The 14155-nt window shown below is 41.1% G+C and overlaps 1 protein-coding gene across 1 annotated transcript in view; it reads left to right on the top strand.

Annotated features, from left to right (window-relative positions):
• Positions 1 to 14155, top strand: part of snap91a (synaptosome associated protein 91a) — a 58148-nt gene that overhangs the window by 1577 nt on the left and 42416 nt on the right. The window lies entirely within an intron of this gene.

Here is a 14155-nt window from a genome sequence, read left to right as displayed (position 1 = left end):
TCAAAACTGATGAGCCATCACCTGCAAAATGATCCATTCAATTATCAAAGTCTATCAGTCATACATGTATATTCCATAAATATCTATGACTATGGTGTTATGTACTGTGGGAGGTACAATTATTTGTTTTTTTTCCACTGACCTACAGTAGATTTCTTTCATTGTTGCAGGGTTTGTTTTTTGGCATGATGTTATTTCGTGGCAATTTTCTGTTCACTGTACATGACTTTACGTGAAAGCTCAAAGGTGATCTAAACATTTTGACCAGTACGGCTCACATGATGACAAAACAACTTTTCATTTTGGTGCCATTGGCCAATTTATTGACACAATAACTGAGTTTTGAAGCTTGAATGAAATGTTTTGGATGAGTCACAGTTTTTCTCATTCGCTTTGGCACAATTCTTGAATGAGAATTATTTTTTTCAAAACAATAAGCTCGAGTCTCTAAACAATTAGTTTTTGTTGTTCGCACGTGTTTTGGCACATGTGCAAAAGAGTCAGTACAATAACCACTTGTGTGTCTTGCTGATCAAGGTTTTGAAATGTTTTTTTTCAAATTTTCTTTTCACTGTACATGACTTTATATGAAAGATTAAAGGTGAATTTTCTATTTATAATACATGTAAGACATTGCTACACATATACATTTACTATATAAACACACATGTACATATCCTGTTTCTGTGTACTACACTATTGTACAGTATTGACATTTCCCAGTAAACTTTGACCTACTGTTGAAGTCGGAATCTAAAAAGCTCAGTGTGATACACAACAGCATTCAGCCTGTAAGCAGTCAGTGTCAACCAAAAGTAGAACAAAACAGAGATTTATATAAGAAACATTTCCAGGGTTGACTGCCTGGATGACAAAACAACTTTTCATTTTGGTGCCATTGGCCAATTTACTGACACAATAACTAGCTTTTGAAGCATGAATGAAGCATTTTGGGTGAGTTACTACCTTTTGCAGACATGAAATAGAGTCGTGATGTCTCATCAAAAAGTTGCACTTACTGTACAGCTTAGAGAAAGTTAAGACTGTTTCAAAAAATTAACCAAAGCGATTGAGAAAAAACGTAATGTGCTTGGGGGGGTCATCAGCCACAGTATGTGCTCACATTTATACCCATACACACATATTATGCTTGAGGCATCCACTACTTTAATTTAGACTTTAATTGAACAACAAACCTATTACCTGATTACAGCAGGGCTTCTTCTCTCATTGTGCCGGCAGATGAGCTCCAGTGTCGAACCAGAAGGAAGCCACAAAGCCTTAAGCCCCTCTGACTGGAGACCCCCCTCCCCCCACCCCCATGTTGCTCCAGCGCTGATAAATGCATCAATGAAAAGTGGTGTTATTACTCACTAAGCACACAGACCTTTGCCTGGGCTCTGTCCCCTTGTGATAGCACAAAAAGGTGTGTGGCACTGCAGCATATATCGCTGACTTTTTTCTCGGTGCGATTTGTTGATTTGTTGGCATTTGTACAAACAAGGGAGGGAAAGGATGGAGGTAGGGTGCCAATTCAATTTCAAACGCTGAAAAGAAATGTGGAGACGGCCTATAAAGCTTTTGGAAAAGGGCCTAATGCAGACATGAGCCTGAGCATTTGTCTAGCTACTGATAGATGCAATTTCATATTTCATTATCCCCTGTGACATCCATACATGGAGTTGATTCAAATGGGAAAGGAATGATTCACAAACCCACAAATAATATGGCAGTGAACATAAGGGAAGTGATGTTTAGGAAGGTGAACACAGTGTCTGGGTACTAGAAGGTTTTGCTCTAGATGCTCATGAAGGCAGCATTTCACCAAATGGTTTTGTATCTGGGGTTTAGATTTTATATTAGCTCTTTTATGTTTGCGTAGGCTACCTGACCGTGAATATTTTAATTATGTTCCAGGCTTTACATCGGCCCCATACACTCATTGACCACCTTATCACTTTGATGTTGATTTGTATTTTTGCAGAATATACTGTACGTTCGTTCAAGGACCTTTGGAAGTCAATATGTGAAAATCAGGCTAAAGGAAGCTAATGAGTAGCCCTCAACCTTAAAAAATGGAAGTGTTTATGGTAATTTTTAAGTTAGCAGCGTTTAGATTCTAGCGCTTCTGACAACGTTATATCGACACAAGTGAAAACAAACATGATATTGTGGAAAACATAATAAAGAATGAGAAACAAAAGGATTGGTTTGGATGATAACACTCAGGAGAGTAGAGCAAAAGGGTAGTGGTGAAGTGGGCAAAAGGAATTTATGGTGGAGACTAAGGCTGTTCTCTAGCCGACTAACTCTCATATGATTTCGTCGACTAATTGATTAGTTGATTTAATCGTCAGATCTGTAAAACTGAGTTCCTCCACAAAGAATCACACAGAAGCACCACTTTAAATCTTGTGTTTACCAGAGATGTGCTCAGAAGTTTTTTGGAAATAAATCATTCAGTGTGAAAAAAAAGCTTTAAAAAAATGACGAATCGAGTAAAGAAATCTTAGTCGACTAATCGACTTATCGACTAAGAGCTCTAGTGGAGACCAGAGAAAAAGAAATGAAGACGGAGGAACTTTGAACTTGATCCTTACAGATACACAGTGCACACAGCCTACACAGTCGGGTAACTATATTTGACAGATTTAGTGTAATTATATTAACAACAGGTTACAGATGACTCGGTTACACCAGACATGTACTGTTGCACCACATGATGAGAGCCTTCCTGGTGTCATGCATACCTTCGTCATTACTTCAGCAGAAAATCTGAAGAAAGGGCAGCGAGTTCAAGCTGGCAAATTCAAACCCAGCGGGAGAAATCAATCCGCCTGTCTGTACGTGTTCAGACTAAAAAAAATAAAAGGGAATGATGAACTGCGTTAAATCGTAGTGCAACAGAGTGGAGAGCTCGCCCACCTGCCAAAGTTTGTGTCAGCACTTTGTTGCGGTGAGTGCAGAGGAAGCACTGCCCTCCAGAGATCGCTCCCTCAGTCACCTACAAAAAAGGATTCTTTCACGCATTGTGTTGCACTTTGTGTAGTATACGTAAAGTGAGAATATGTAACTTTAAAATGGAGAAATATCACCAACTTCCTCTTCCTGATGAAATGTTGAATCTATGAGCAAAAAGACACAAACTGGCTCATTTACTTCCTTTCAGAGGTTTTGCTTCTAAAACCTTATTTGATCTGGTATGACCAATAGCTTATGGTGGCTAATGTTGGCTAAAGTTATCTAACTTTAAAATCGACGGCTGTGTAATTGACATTAACAAGTCAGTTTGTTGACTTTTAAACATGTCACAAATATACATGAATATGTCTTTAAAGCAACTGCCTTAAGATAATCTAATGAAGGCAAATTGTGTCTTCACAATCTTGCTATAAAGCTAAATGCGGAGATGAAAACTCCAAAGTAAAACTATTATTGCCTGTTTACCATCTTTTGATCCAAATTACTGTACCATGTATGTAGTAAATTGTAAGACTTCAGTATTTTTTGGTCACGTTTTAGTTTTTGCTAGTGCAGTGCCCGTTTGGAGTGTGCCGATTGCTTGGCCACCGGAAGTGCCGTTTGCAGCGTTCTCAAGAACCGCTCATGACTCGTTGAGAGTGTTGAGTTCAGTTGTAGCGTAAGTTTATCCAGCAGCAAACTGGAACTGAACAGTGAATGAGTGGCGGCCTGTAAAGGCTTGCTGCTGACGACATGCTGCAGAGACCTGAAGCTCCGCCCCCGCTGCTGCACAGACGCTATCAAAGTTATTAAAAGTTTATAAATACTGAATGTGTCCAAATTGCCCTTATTTCAATACTGTGCGTCCGTGGGTCCCCAGCAATACACCCGTCAAGTGTGAAGTAGACCGGATGAACGGTTCTCAAGATACGCAGAGGACATACACACACACATTCACACGCCGCACAGGGCTGCAGTTGAAATAAGTCATGTGACTTTATCGTGATAACCTGACGAATTTTTACTGTATTTTTAATTAATCTAATCTAATCTAATCAAATCACACACATGCAGAGATCCCTTGCCTTATAGTTAGATGCGAGATGTTAGAGCTCAGTGTAGTTAAGCCAAAAATACATGGAGATGTTGGATTCATTTAAATGGAAAGTCCTTCAGTTTAAGTAGAGTAGAGTTTTTTTGGTTCCTTTAATGAACCGCTTCATAAGTAAAGGGCTTGTTGAAATATGTGAAAGGTGAATTTACGTCGCATTGGAGGAGCCGCCTCGGGGATATTGTCTGATTATATTCAATTTCAACCACAGTTGACATTTAGCCAATGTGCTGCTCGGGGCCACTGACGTCCAGGTCTTTTTGTCTGTAACCACTAACAGAAATATTCTTCTCCACCGAAACCTGTGGACCATCTACACTATCAACAACATCACTGTCGTCAGCGAACCTGTACAATCCCCACAGTATCCATATTGATAAAACTGCATTACAAATCATCATATTTTCCTTAATTAACCAATCCACTGACTGTCATCTTGATAATGAACCTCTTATTCCACTTCAGAGATCTTCCCATCATGCTGAAGTGGTTTGTCACGACTATGTTTACACATTATACATCAACCACACAGTCACATGTATTTAGTGTGTTTGGCTCCTGGACATCCTAGATTTACATATTCTAATTATATTAGAAAGATATTATTGATTGCCTTCTTACTTATTAAATCCTTGTTTTATTCTATATTTTCTGACTGTAATCTGAAGAGAGCTGCTCCTTACATTCGGGCGGCACAAATGTGACAGAAACAGATCAGTTAAGATGGCTGAAAGACAGCTCTTATCTTCTCTCTTGTCTCCAAGTGAGCTCCGCCGATCGGTTGAGACATCTAGTAAATAATGTAGTCTGTCAATCTGACCGGCGTTATCAAAGCAATATCATGACGTCCATAAACCGAACTACAACATTTACAAACATTACAATAATCAGAGGATTCATTTGTTCTATTATCTTAGTCCCAAACCCGGGCGGGTCTCGTCAGACACGTGTCCATGGTTTAAAAATAATCTCTTATGGATTGTTCCACTGATGGTCAAATGTTTATTGGACTGTTGCTCAGCTGATTTAGTTCATCCAGAGAGCAGCAGGGCAGTAAACGCATCATGCTGTGACCCCTAAACCTCAGACAGAGACAGAGAAAACCTGAGAAAATCAGAGAGAATGATTTAGGTCCAACAGCTTCCAAAGCCACCATAAGTAGAAAATCATTAGAAACGTCTGTTATGCAGGTATAAACATGTTTTCTAATGTGTGGGGAATGTCTCAAGGCTTCATATCTCTTATGCAGTTTTGCAGGCAGCTCTTAAAACTAACGTAAAGCAGTTAGAGAGTTAGTGGACTGTGACCAAATGGTTTCTGTCTTCAGGCCACAAACTGCCGACTCTATGGAGTAAAAAGTAAAGGCTAAAAGAAAACAAGTAATCCCAGTAGTAGCACACTAGTAGGTATATGCGTCTCTGGAATACACATTTGATGTTTATTTTAAGAGCCCGACAGATGACAGCGATACAGATCAGAAGTCCTCTGAACTCTTAAAAGATTAGAGCTCAGGCAGCAGCACAGATTGCCTGACACCCCACATGGCCTGGGTGTGTCTTACAGAAGGCTCTCGATAGCTTACTGGCATTGTGTGTGTGTGTGTGTGTGTGTGTGTGTGTGTGTGTGTGTGTGTGTGTGTGTGTGTGTGTGTGTGCGACTTCACATGCACAGAGATGCACATGTATGCCACATGCCGTTGGCAGCATCCCAGAAAACAGTAGGACGTGAATGATGATGCAGATGAGTGTCTTTTTTTTGGATAGAAGCAGGCAGAGGAGGAGGAGGTGCAGCTGTGAGTCAGCTCTCTGAATGGGCTGAAGTTTAAGATAATTACTGTGAACAAAGACGACCATCGCTAAGAAGATTGGCAGTTTTTGTTAGTGACACAAAATCAGGAAGCTTAACGTGTGTCGTAACAACAGTACAGTACTCTTTTTATTGTGTGCCATAACGTAAAAGCATTTGTGTAACCAAGTAGTCTTGGTTGTGGCATGCTATAATTTTACAAAGATGTATTCATGTTTATTAGAATTGCATGGGAAACCTTTAAATTGAGGATATTCAGGAAATATTCTCCTTTTTCTAACTCAACAGATAGAAACACAAACCATGATACTTAATCCGATACTTAATCATATGATTTAGGGATGTGTGTGACAGCACTGTTAGAAACTGTAAAATATAAAGTGATCACTGAACAAGCTAACAAAGCTAAATGCTATGGGCTGTCATTCGATTAAAATAGCTGATCGCAAATTAAACGCACATTTTTTTATCTGTTCTAAATGTACCTTAAAGGGAGATTTGTCAAGTATTTAATACTCTTATCAACATGGAAGTGGACAAATATGCTGCTTTTTGCAAATGTATGTATATGTTTATTATTGGAAATCAATTAACAACACAAAACAATGACACATATTGTCCAGAAACCCTCACAGGTACTGCATTTAGCATAAAACAATATGCTCAAATCATAACATGGCAAACTGCAGCCCAACAGGCAACAACGGCTGTCAGTGTGTCAGTGTGCTGACTTGACTATGACTTGCCCCAAACGGCATGTGATTATCATAAAGTGGGCATGTTTGTAAAGGGGAGACTCGTGGGTACCCACAGAACCCATTTTCATTCACATATCTGGAGGTCAGAGGTCAAGGGACTCCTTTGAAAATGGACATGCCAGTTTTTCCTCACCAAAATTTAGTGTGAGTTTGGAGCGTTATTTAGTCTTCTTCTTGACAAGACAACCTAAAAATTGCAATATGCGTTAATGCGTTAAAGAAATTAGTGGTGTTAAAATGAATTTGCGTTAACACGTTATTATTTCGTTAGCTTTGACAGCCTTATGCATATTATTCTGGACACAGAGAGTGCGATGCTTCATCGTGGCACCATATTTTATACTAGGCTTCTTAACCCACTTACCTGCCACACACTCTCCATCAGGGCTGTATAGAACACTGCAGTGGTTCTGTCTATTTGGACTGATTATAAACTAGGAAGATTACACAACATCTGGCAAATGCATCAATTAAGCTGTCAATTACAACCCTGGTGCACACTCTTTCCACTTCAATCTGCGGCTGCAGGACCATGAATCTCTACGCTGCTTCATATTCTAACCTAAAACAGCAGCTGCAAAATGATTACTTTCTTCAAAGGGCCCATTTTGTTATGAGGCAACTGAATGTGCGACAAGCACTATTTCAGATTTTTTCCCTGACTCAGAAATAGGGGGGTTTACAATGAATCGTCGAAGGCAGCATTTTTCTGGTTTGGCCAGGATAACGAGTGAGAGCTGCTTCTCCGTGTGAATCCAGAGGCCCAGAGCCCGGATCAGAGGACATGCAGGGTATCTGCAGCCCAGAGGGACTCACACAGCTAGAGAACTAGAGTAACAGGGTTTGAATGTCTGCCAAATGAAGATGGCTCTGTTTCCAGAGACAGCCTCCACCACTTCTCCTCCTCCTAATAGCCTCCATCTTTATCTACTGTGACTCGTGTAGCCTTAACCTCTTAATCCTCCAGCTGTTAAGAGAGTTAGGACAGCTTTATAGCTGGAAGGTTATGGTTTAGAAAATGTATGCCATCATTTTCTCTCTCTCTCTCTCTTTTTTAAATTCACATAACGTTTAAACCCAGACAATGTTTATCATAATGACCTTGTTTCTGATTAGCCGTTGTGGCTGAGATTCATTGCTGTAATATTTATCAGCAGCTCTATTGCCGCTCTAAATCTAGTCACTCCAATTAACAGGTTTTTTAACACAGAGATGCGATTATACTCGGCTCAGAGCAAACGCAGGATACATGACCTGCTGGGCATGTGTGTGTGTGTGTGTGTGTTTGGTGATGGTTGGGGAGGAGGCAGCAGGGTAAGCGGTGAGAAACATAAACAGCGTGTTGACTTCCCTTTGGCTGATAAGGTGTTGTTACCACAACATGAGTCACCAGCATTGTGTTGCCATATTTGAGCGGCAGACTGTCTCCCTGACATGGGGGGGGGAGGGGAGGGTCTGTAAAGTCTCATGTGTGTTAGCGCACATGTTAAGTGTTCATGTCATTAATAGCATACACCTGCACACTTTGCACTTCAAGTGCATTGAAATTAGTAAAGCCAATCCAGTTCCGGCAATATCATATAATATTATATAGGTTCACATTTTTCTGGAGGGTTTAATAGTTTGACATTAAGCTCTCTTAGATGAGCAGATTGATGCCACTCTCATGTCTGCACGGTAAATATGAAGCTACAACCAGCAGGTGGGTAGCTTAGCTTAGCATAAAGACTGGAAATAGAGGGAAACAGCTAGCCTGGCTCTGTCCACACCAACAAAATCCACCTACCAGCACCTTAAAGCTCACTAATAAATTGGAGTGGGACAAAATACCATACTTGCCAACCCTCCCGAACTTCCCGGGAGACTCCCGTTTTAATAGCCCTCTCCCAGTTTCCTCCCGGGGTCACACTTCTCCCGTATTTCTCCTGATTTATGGCAGATGTTTAGACATTTTTTCCCCTTTTTGTTATCTCAACCTGTGAGATGCTCGCGGTTTGAGCTGCGCTCGGCACTGTCAGTGCAGGCTGGACCCAAAGTTGGGCTTTGCTCGATGCAGCAAAAAGCTGTTGTGGCGTGGCGCAAGCCGTTGAAAATAACATGTTTCAGAGCGCAGTGGTGGCGTTGTGGCGTTGTGTCTGAAAGGACCTTAAGTGAGTGAGAGAAGGAGAGAGAAATGGAGAGAACTAAGAGAAAGAAATACTCAAGCAGGGGCAAAACAGTGATGAAAACTTGCTTTTTGCCTTTTTAAGGATATTTTTTTCTTTTTTCACTTACACAGATATCATGATGTATCGTAAATGATTGTTTTACAATGTATCGCAGAATCGCTGTATCCTGATACAGTACCATCGTTATCGTGGGCAACGTGTCGTGAGTTACTCTGTGATTCCCACCCTTACTATTTAACACGTTATATCTCATTTGTTTAATCTGGTGGTATCAATCTTCATATCTAACTTTCTGCAAGAAACTAAGCCATAGGAAACATCAACTAGAAAACATCTGCTATAGCAGTCTAGAAATATTAAGGTTCTTCTCAGCATTTCTTTTTCTCATGAATTTGCTTCGAGGTTGTGTTTTTGCTTCAGGTGTTAACCAGCCAGATGTGTAGAAAGGATTTCATGTCTCCTGGCAACAGTAGCTGAAGACATCGTCAGCCTGGAAATACTGTGGCAGAAAAGCTTCAACAGGATTTCGACAGCCTGTCTTCACTCCCAGCATGAACAAAATATTCAAGTTAAAAACAGTTTTTAATTTTTTTTTTTTTTATTTGCCTGCCTGAAAAATCTCAGTAAAACAGACGCAGAGTAACATTTTTTCAAGCACCTCCACATTTGTTGACCCAGCGCTGTCAGTGCAGATATATTCATTGAATCTGCTGCTAGTTATTCTTTCATGCTGCTTACAATCCTGTGTGTTAGGACTGGTTTCCAGTGTTTGAACAGGCAGAAGTGGGACACCTTTGTGACAGCTTGCTGGGGTTATATAGATGACACAGATCAGTAAAATGTGCCTTGACTGGCTAAGATACAGATGTTGTAGATCGACTTGGAGCATCTCATTTTAGTACCATTTTGTCTTGTGTAAAAACTTTCAAAGTTAACACGATAATAAGGCGTTAACGCAACTTCGTTTTAACGCCACTAATTTCTTTAACGCATTAATGCAATTTCTAGGTTGTAGCGGGCTCAGTTTTAAAGCTAAAGTGAAGATACTTGTATCATATGAATGTCGCCAAGGAGGTTAAATAATGCTCCAAACTTGCGCTAAATTTTGTCGAGGAAAAACTGTCATGGCGATTTTCAAAGCGGTCCTTTGACCTCTGACCTCAAGATCTGTAAATGAAAATGGGTTCTATGGGTACCCACGAGTCTCCCGTCTACAGACATGCCTACTTATTCTCAGACGTATATTGCTGTCTGTTATGTGTAGAGGTGCGTGTGTGGACAGCAGTGCGGCAGCGGCGCTGTCCCGAAGCTTTGTATAGCTTCGAATATTTGTCACCGACGCCCTAATAAAACCTAATTTCAGTAGATTTAGAGCTAAAAGTCTGTATTACAACATCAATGAGAAGCAACGTGTGTCTCCTGTGTCCATATATTCTAAAAAAAAAATCACAAAATCTTACAAATCTGCAGCAACTGCTCTGCAACAAAGGAGACACAGTTTAAGTATGAGTCAGTATAAACACAGAGGAGAGACGTTCATCTTCCTCCAGCGTTTCTGTTCCTTCAATTGGTCCTCATATGTTTCCTTTTTCTGCTTTGCCCACTCTATCTTTTCACCACCACTCCCACTCTTCCTCACTTCTTTATAATGATGCCGTGCGGCGCTTGCCTAACGGCGAGTTGCAGTAAACGGAGGAATGTGAAAGGAGGTTGGTTATAAGAGGGCTCAGCGTGAATGCTGCAGTGCTGATCTCACAGCGGGTATCCATGAAAGCCACTCGAATGTCTCTCTAATGTTAAACAGTGTGTGGGAGGTGGACTCTCCTACCAACAGTGTGTGTCCAGATTAATGAGCTGGGACCAGGATCCCCCGTACAGCTGCCATCAGACCGCTATCTACTCTGAATTCGAGCAGCCGATTCTAATAGATTTCTCCTTTCTGAACACCTCCCACCTCTTGCCGTGCCTCTCAGTCCTTTTTCTGATGTTCTTCAGAGGGCGCTATGCCCTTGAGAGTGCTAGTCTGAGGATAAAAAGCATTAATATTACAGCAGGGTTGCGTCTCTGGGGGGATTTATTGCACTTAAACGGGCAAATTGCACACGCCGAGGCTCGCCATACCAGAATACCGTGTAGGTATAAACAGTTGTGTGTCCTGGTATGCAGGTAAACAGCGGAGCAGCCTTTCCAGCGGCTCAAACATTAAAGGGCCATGTCTACACCACGGCTGTATATCAATAATGCAGGGAGGCTCGGGTTTCCTGCTGTTTTTATGACTCCGTCTGACTGCTGAGTTCTGCCTCGGGTCCCGACTTTGCATTACAAGAAATGTCACAAGAAAGTGTTCCTCCAATGACTGAATCACCAGATACAGGGAGCCCTGTGGGGACGTTTACTGGAGGTGGTTTTACAAAGTTTGGAATAGTTTTAAAAGTTATGTGATAGGCTCTCTGAGCAAGACTATGATTGGACGTTCACTGTTTGGGGGTAGATATTAAGTGAACCGTCAATCGGGTTATTATTTCAGTTTTCGTTTAGCCAAGGAGCTTTCTGAAGAACTCCAGATACTTATTCATGTGTTTCCCACACAGCACTTGTTCTCTGCATGGTGCCCATTCCCCACAGTGTTAATGTGATAGTAGCAGTCATGAACAGTGCCTGTTGTCAACGAGAGACATTGTTGCAGCCCCCCAGATGTTGACCTGCAGCACAGCCAAGTGCTTTTTTTGTCTTAGATTACTTGATTACTCACTCATGCAAACACGAGGACACTCCTGGGGATTTCTCAGCTCTCGCTTTCTTCATTTGTGCACCTGAATCTGCAGCTCTAGGAATTTGTTTTGGGATTTCTTTCGAGAGTTTTTAACCTTTTCAGCAGGAGTTTATTCCAGTAACACCGTCAGATCCTACATGCTGACAGCACAGGCGCAGTTTAAACTTTAAGGTTGGGGGTAATGTGTACAATGCAGAGAGGTCTAATGTATTGGGATGCGTTTAGGCTATATATTACACCCTCCAAACCGGACGTGACGTGAGCAAGCAAATCAGTTTATTGCATTGTTTTCTATTAGAATGTCCTACCTGAGCTGAACTTTTGTCAGACGCCCTGTTTCTATTTATTCCTGTCGCTCGTTTTGAAAGCGCCGCAACGGACGAGGAACGGCTGATTCTTGAAGTTGAAATGAGGAGTTATCTGATACCATACCTCCTCATTTCACTACAAACACCTAAATAAGGTGACGGCAGGCTGGAGGGAGATGGCCTGAAAGTTTACTGAGGCTACTGTTGGCATAGTCATAGTCAAGTCAACACTCTGATTGATTTCAAGTACTAAATATATACATACATTTGCATAAAGCAAGCAGATTTGTCCACAAAAATGCGCGATTAATTTGCAATTATTAGAGATTAACTATGGACAATCATTTGATGCTTACTGATGCTTTTTGAGTGTTCATGAAATGCTAGATATGGTTTTGTTATTGTAATTCACACAAGGTACACCAGACAAAAAACAACTGTATTCAGCGCTAGAAAATCAAGAATAAATGAGTGTGTGTTGTGCAGGCTTGTGTATATGTGTCCTGCGGTGCATGCATGTACTCACGCACATAGCTTCGATATCAGTTACATTTATTAATGTTTTCATCCAGTAAAATGAAAAGAAAAAGATTTCCCTGATATCTACTTTAAATGTTATGAAATCTCTCATTTTTATTTCACATTGGACACAACACACCTTTCCACATCTTAACACAAACTGAATGAACGTGGTGTTTTCTACCCATGCGCTGCATCATAGCAAACCAACCAAAACTCCACCAATAGCTGAGTGTAATGTCGTCTATACGAAGACGGCGCTGCTATCTGCGTCCACCAGCAGTAGCGGCAGCATTGTGTGGGATGCCAGCTTTTTCCCTCAGATGTCACTTCCATCCTCCACAGTGTCTGGATCCCAATGCCTTCCTCTTTGTTTGGCTGCCACACCACATTGGTGCTATGCTACGTTATGCTACGCAGAGTGCATTCTGGGTATTTTTTTCCCTTCCCCCTGTATGTTGCTTGAGGGGGAGAGGAGCTATAAATAAACACTGTGCTTTCATGGTCCGTTCATGTGTAGCTCAGCAAGGCGTCACTCATGCAGCGTGGCATTGCACTCTGTGCTACATAGATAAAGCGCTTACTGAACACACCAATCCTCATGTTTACGAGTCACCTATTCTACAATCTTTATGAAACATAAGAATAGATATAGAAAATATAACATAAATGCTCGTATGAATTCAGTGCTGTGTTAAGGTTGGTATGACTCACATACACCTGGCTTTGACTGGATGACCCCCATCAGTTTGCTGCTGAATCTGATTTCAAAAGAATTTTACTGCATCCTTGATGCCACTGCAAATACGAGAGCCTGTTGCCAAGGTAACCACCTTGGCATGTCCCCTTTGGTGCTTATTGGTACATTTGTAAAAATCCATCTATGAAAAAATATGAGGAGGATGTTGCATGTGTGTCGTGCAGACTTGCGTAAATGCTCACGTGTGTCCTGCGGTGCACGCGTGCTCTCCAGTTTGCCTCCAGTTTTACTCACTCACAGCAGCTTTGATATCATTTACAGTTATTGACATGCTAAAGGATGCTATTTGAAGTCCTGTCAGTTGTGTGCGTTGGGTGTGGCAGACGCTGCAGGGCATCCTGATGGTGGTATTCAGTGACAGTTATCTGACACTCTGTAGGTCAATAGAGCACAGAAATACAAAGTCTGAGAGTAGAAGAATTTGATCAGTGCAAGCCCGCTGGGTCACCTGCTGAAGGGACACCTTTACAGGATACGTCTGGCATCAATCAATTATTTTCTTATTGTCAAATTATGCCAGAAAATAACCAAAACCAACAATGCATTGCATGTATCCGCTTTCCCTACCTTGTCTCAAGCTCATTGTTTCCTACTGAAGATATTTTTAAAAGCAGGTCACAAGTATATAGTTTTAAAAGAACCCAAATAATTTTCTAAAACAGCTGTAGTTGTTAGCAAATGTCAAATCAAATCAAACAGCAGTAAATAGTGCGTTTGTTGTGGACTATTATTGGCTAGCGCAGTGCAGAACATAGCCGGTTAAGGCGATGCATGTGGGATGGACTCAAAATAAACTACAATTCCCACGTTCAGCGAAGAAACAAGTGGCCCTTGTGCGATAGTATTGCTCATTTATGTGTTTTTAGTAGGGCTGTCAATCGATTCAAATATTTAATTGTGATTAATTGCAAATGAATCGCACATTTTTATCTGTTCGAAATGTACTTTAAAGGGAGATTTGTCAAGTATTTAATACTCTTATCAACATGGG

This window comes from Sebastes fasciatus, chromosome 12 (genome assembly GCF_043250625.1).
Source record: "Sebastes fasciatus isolate fSebFas1 chromosome 12, fSebFas1.pri, whole genome shotgun sequence".
Lineage (NCBI taxonomy): Eukaryota > Metazoa > Chordata > Actinopteri > Perciformes > Sebastidae > Sebastes > Sebastes fasciatus.
The sequence above is the reverse complement of the archived record's forward strand: the minus strand, read 5'-3'. Positions and strand labels throughout refer to the sequence as shown.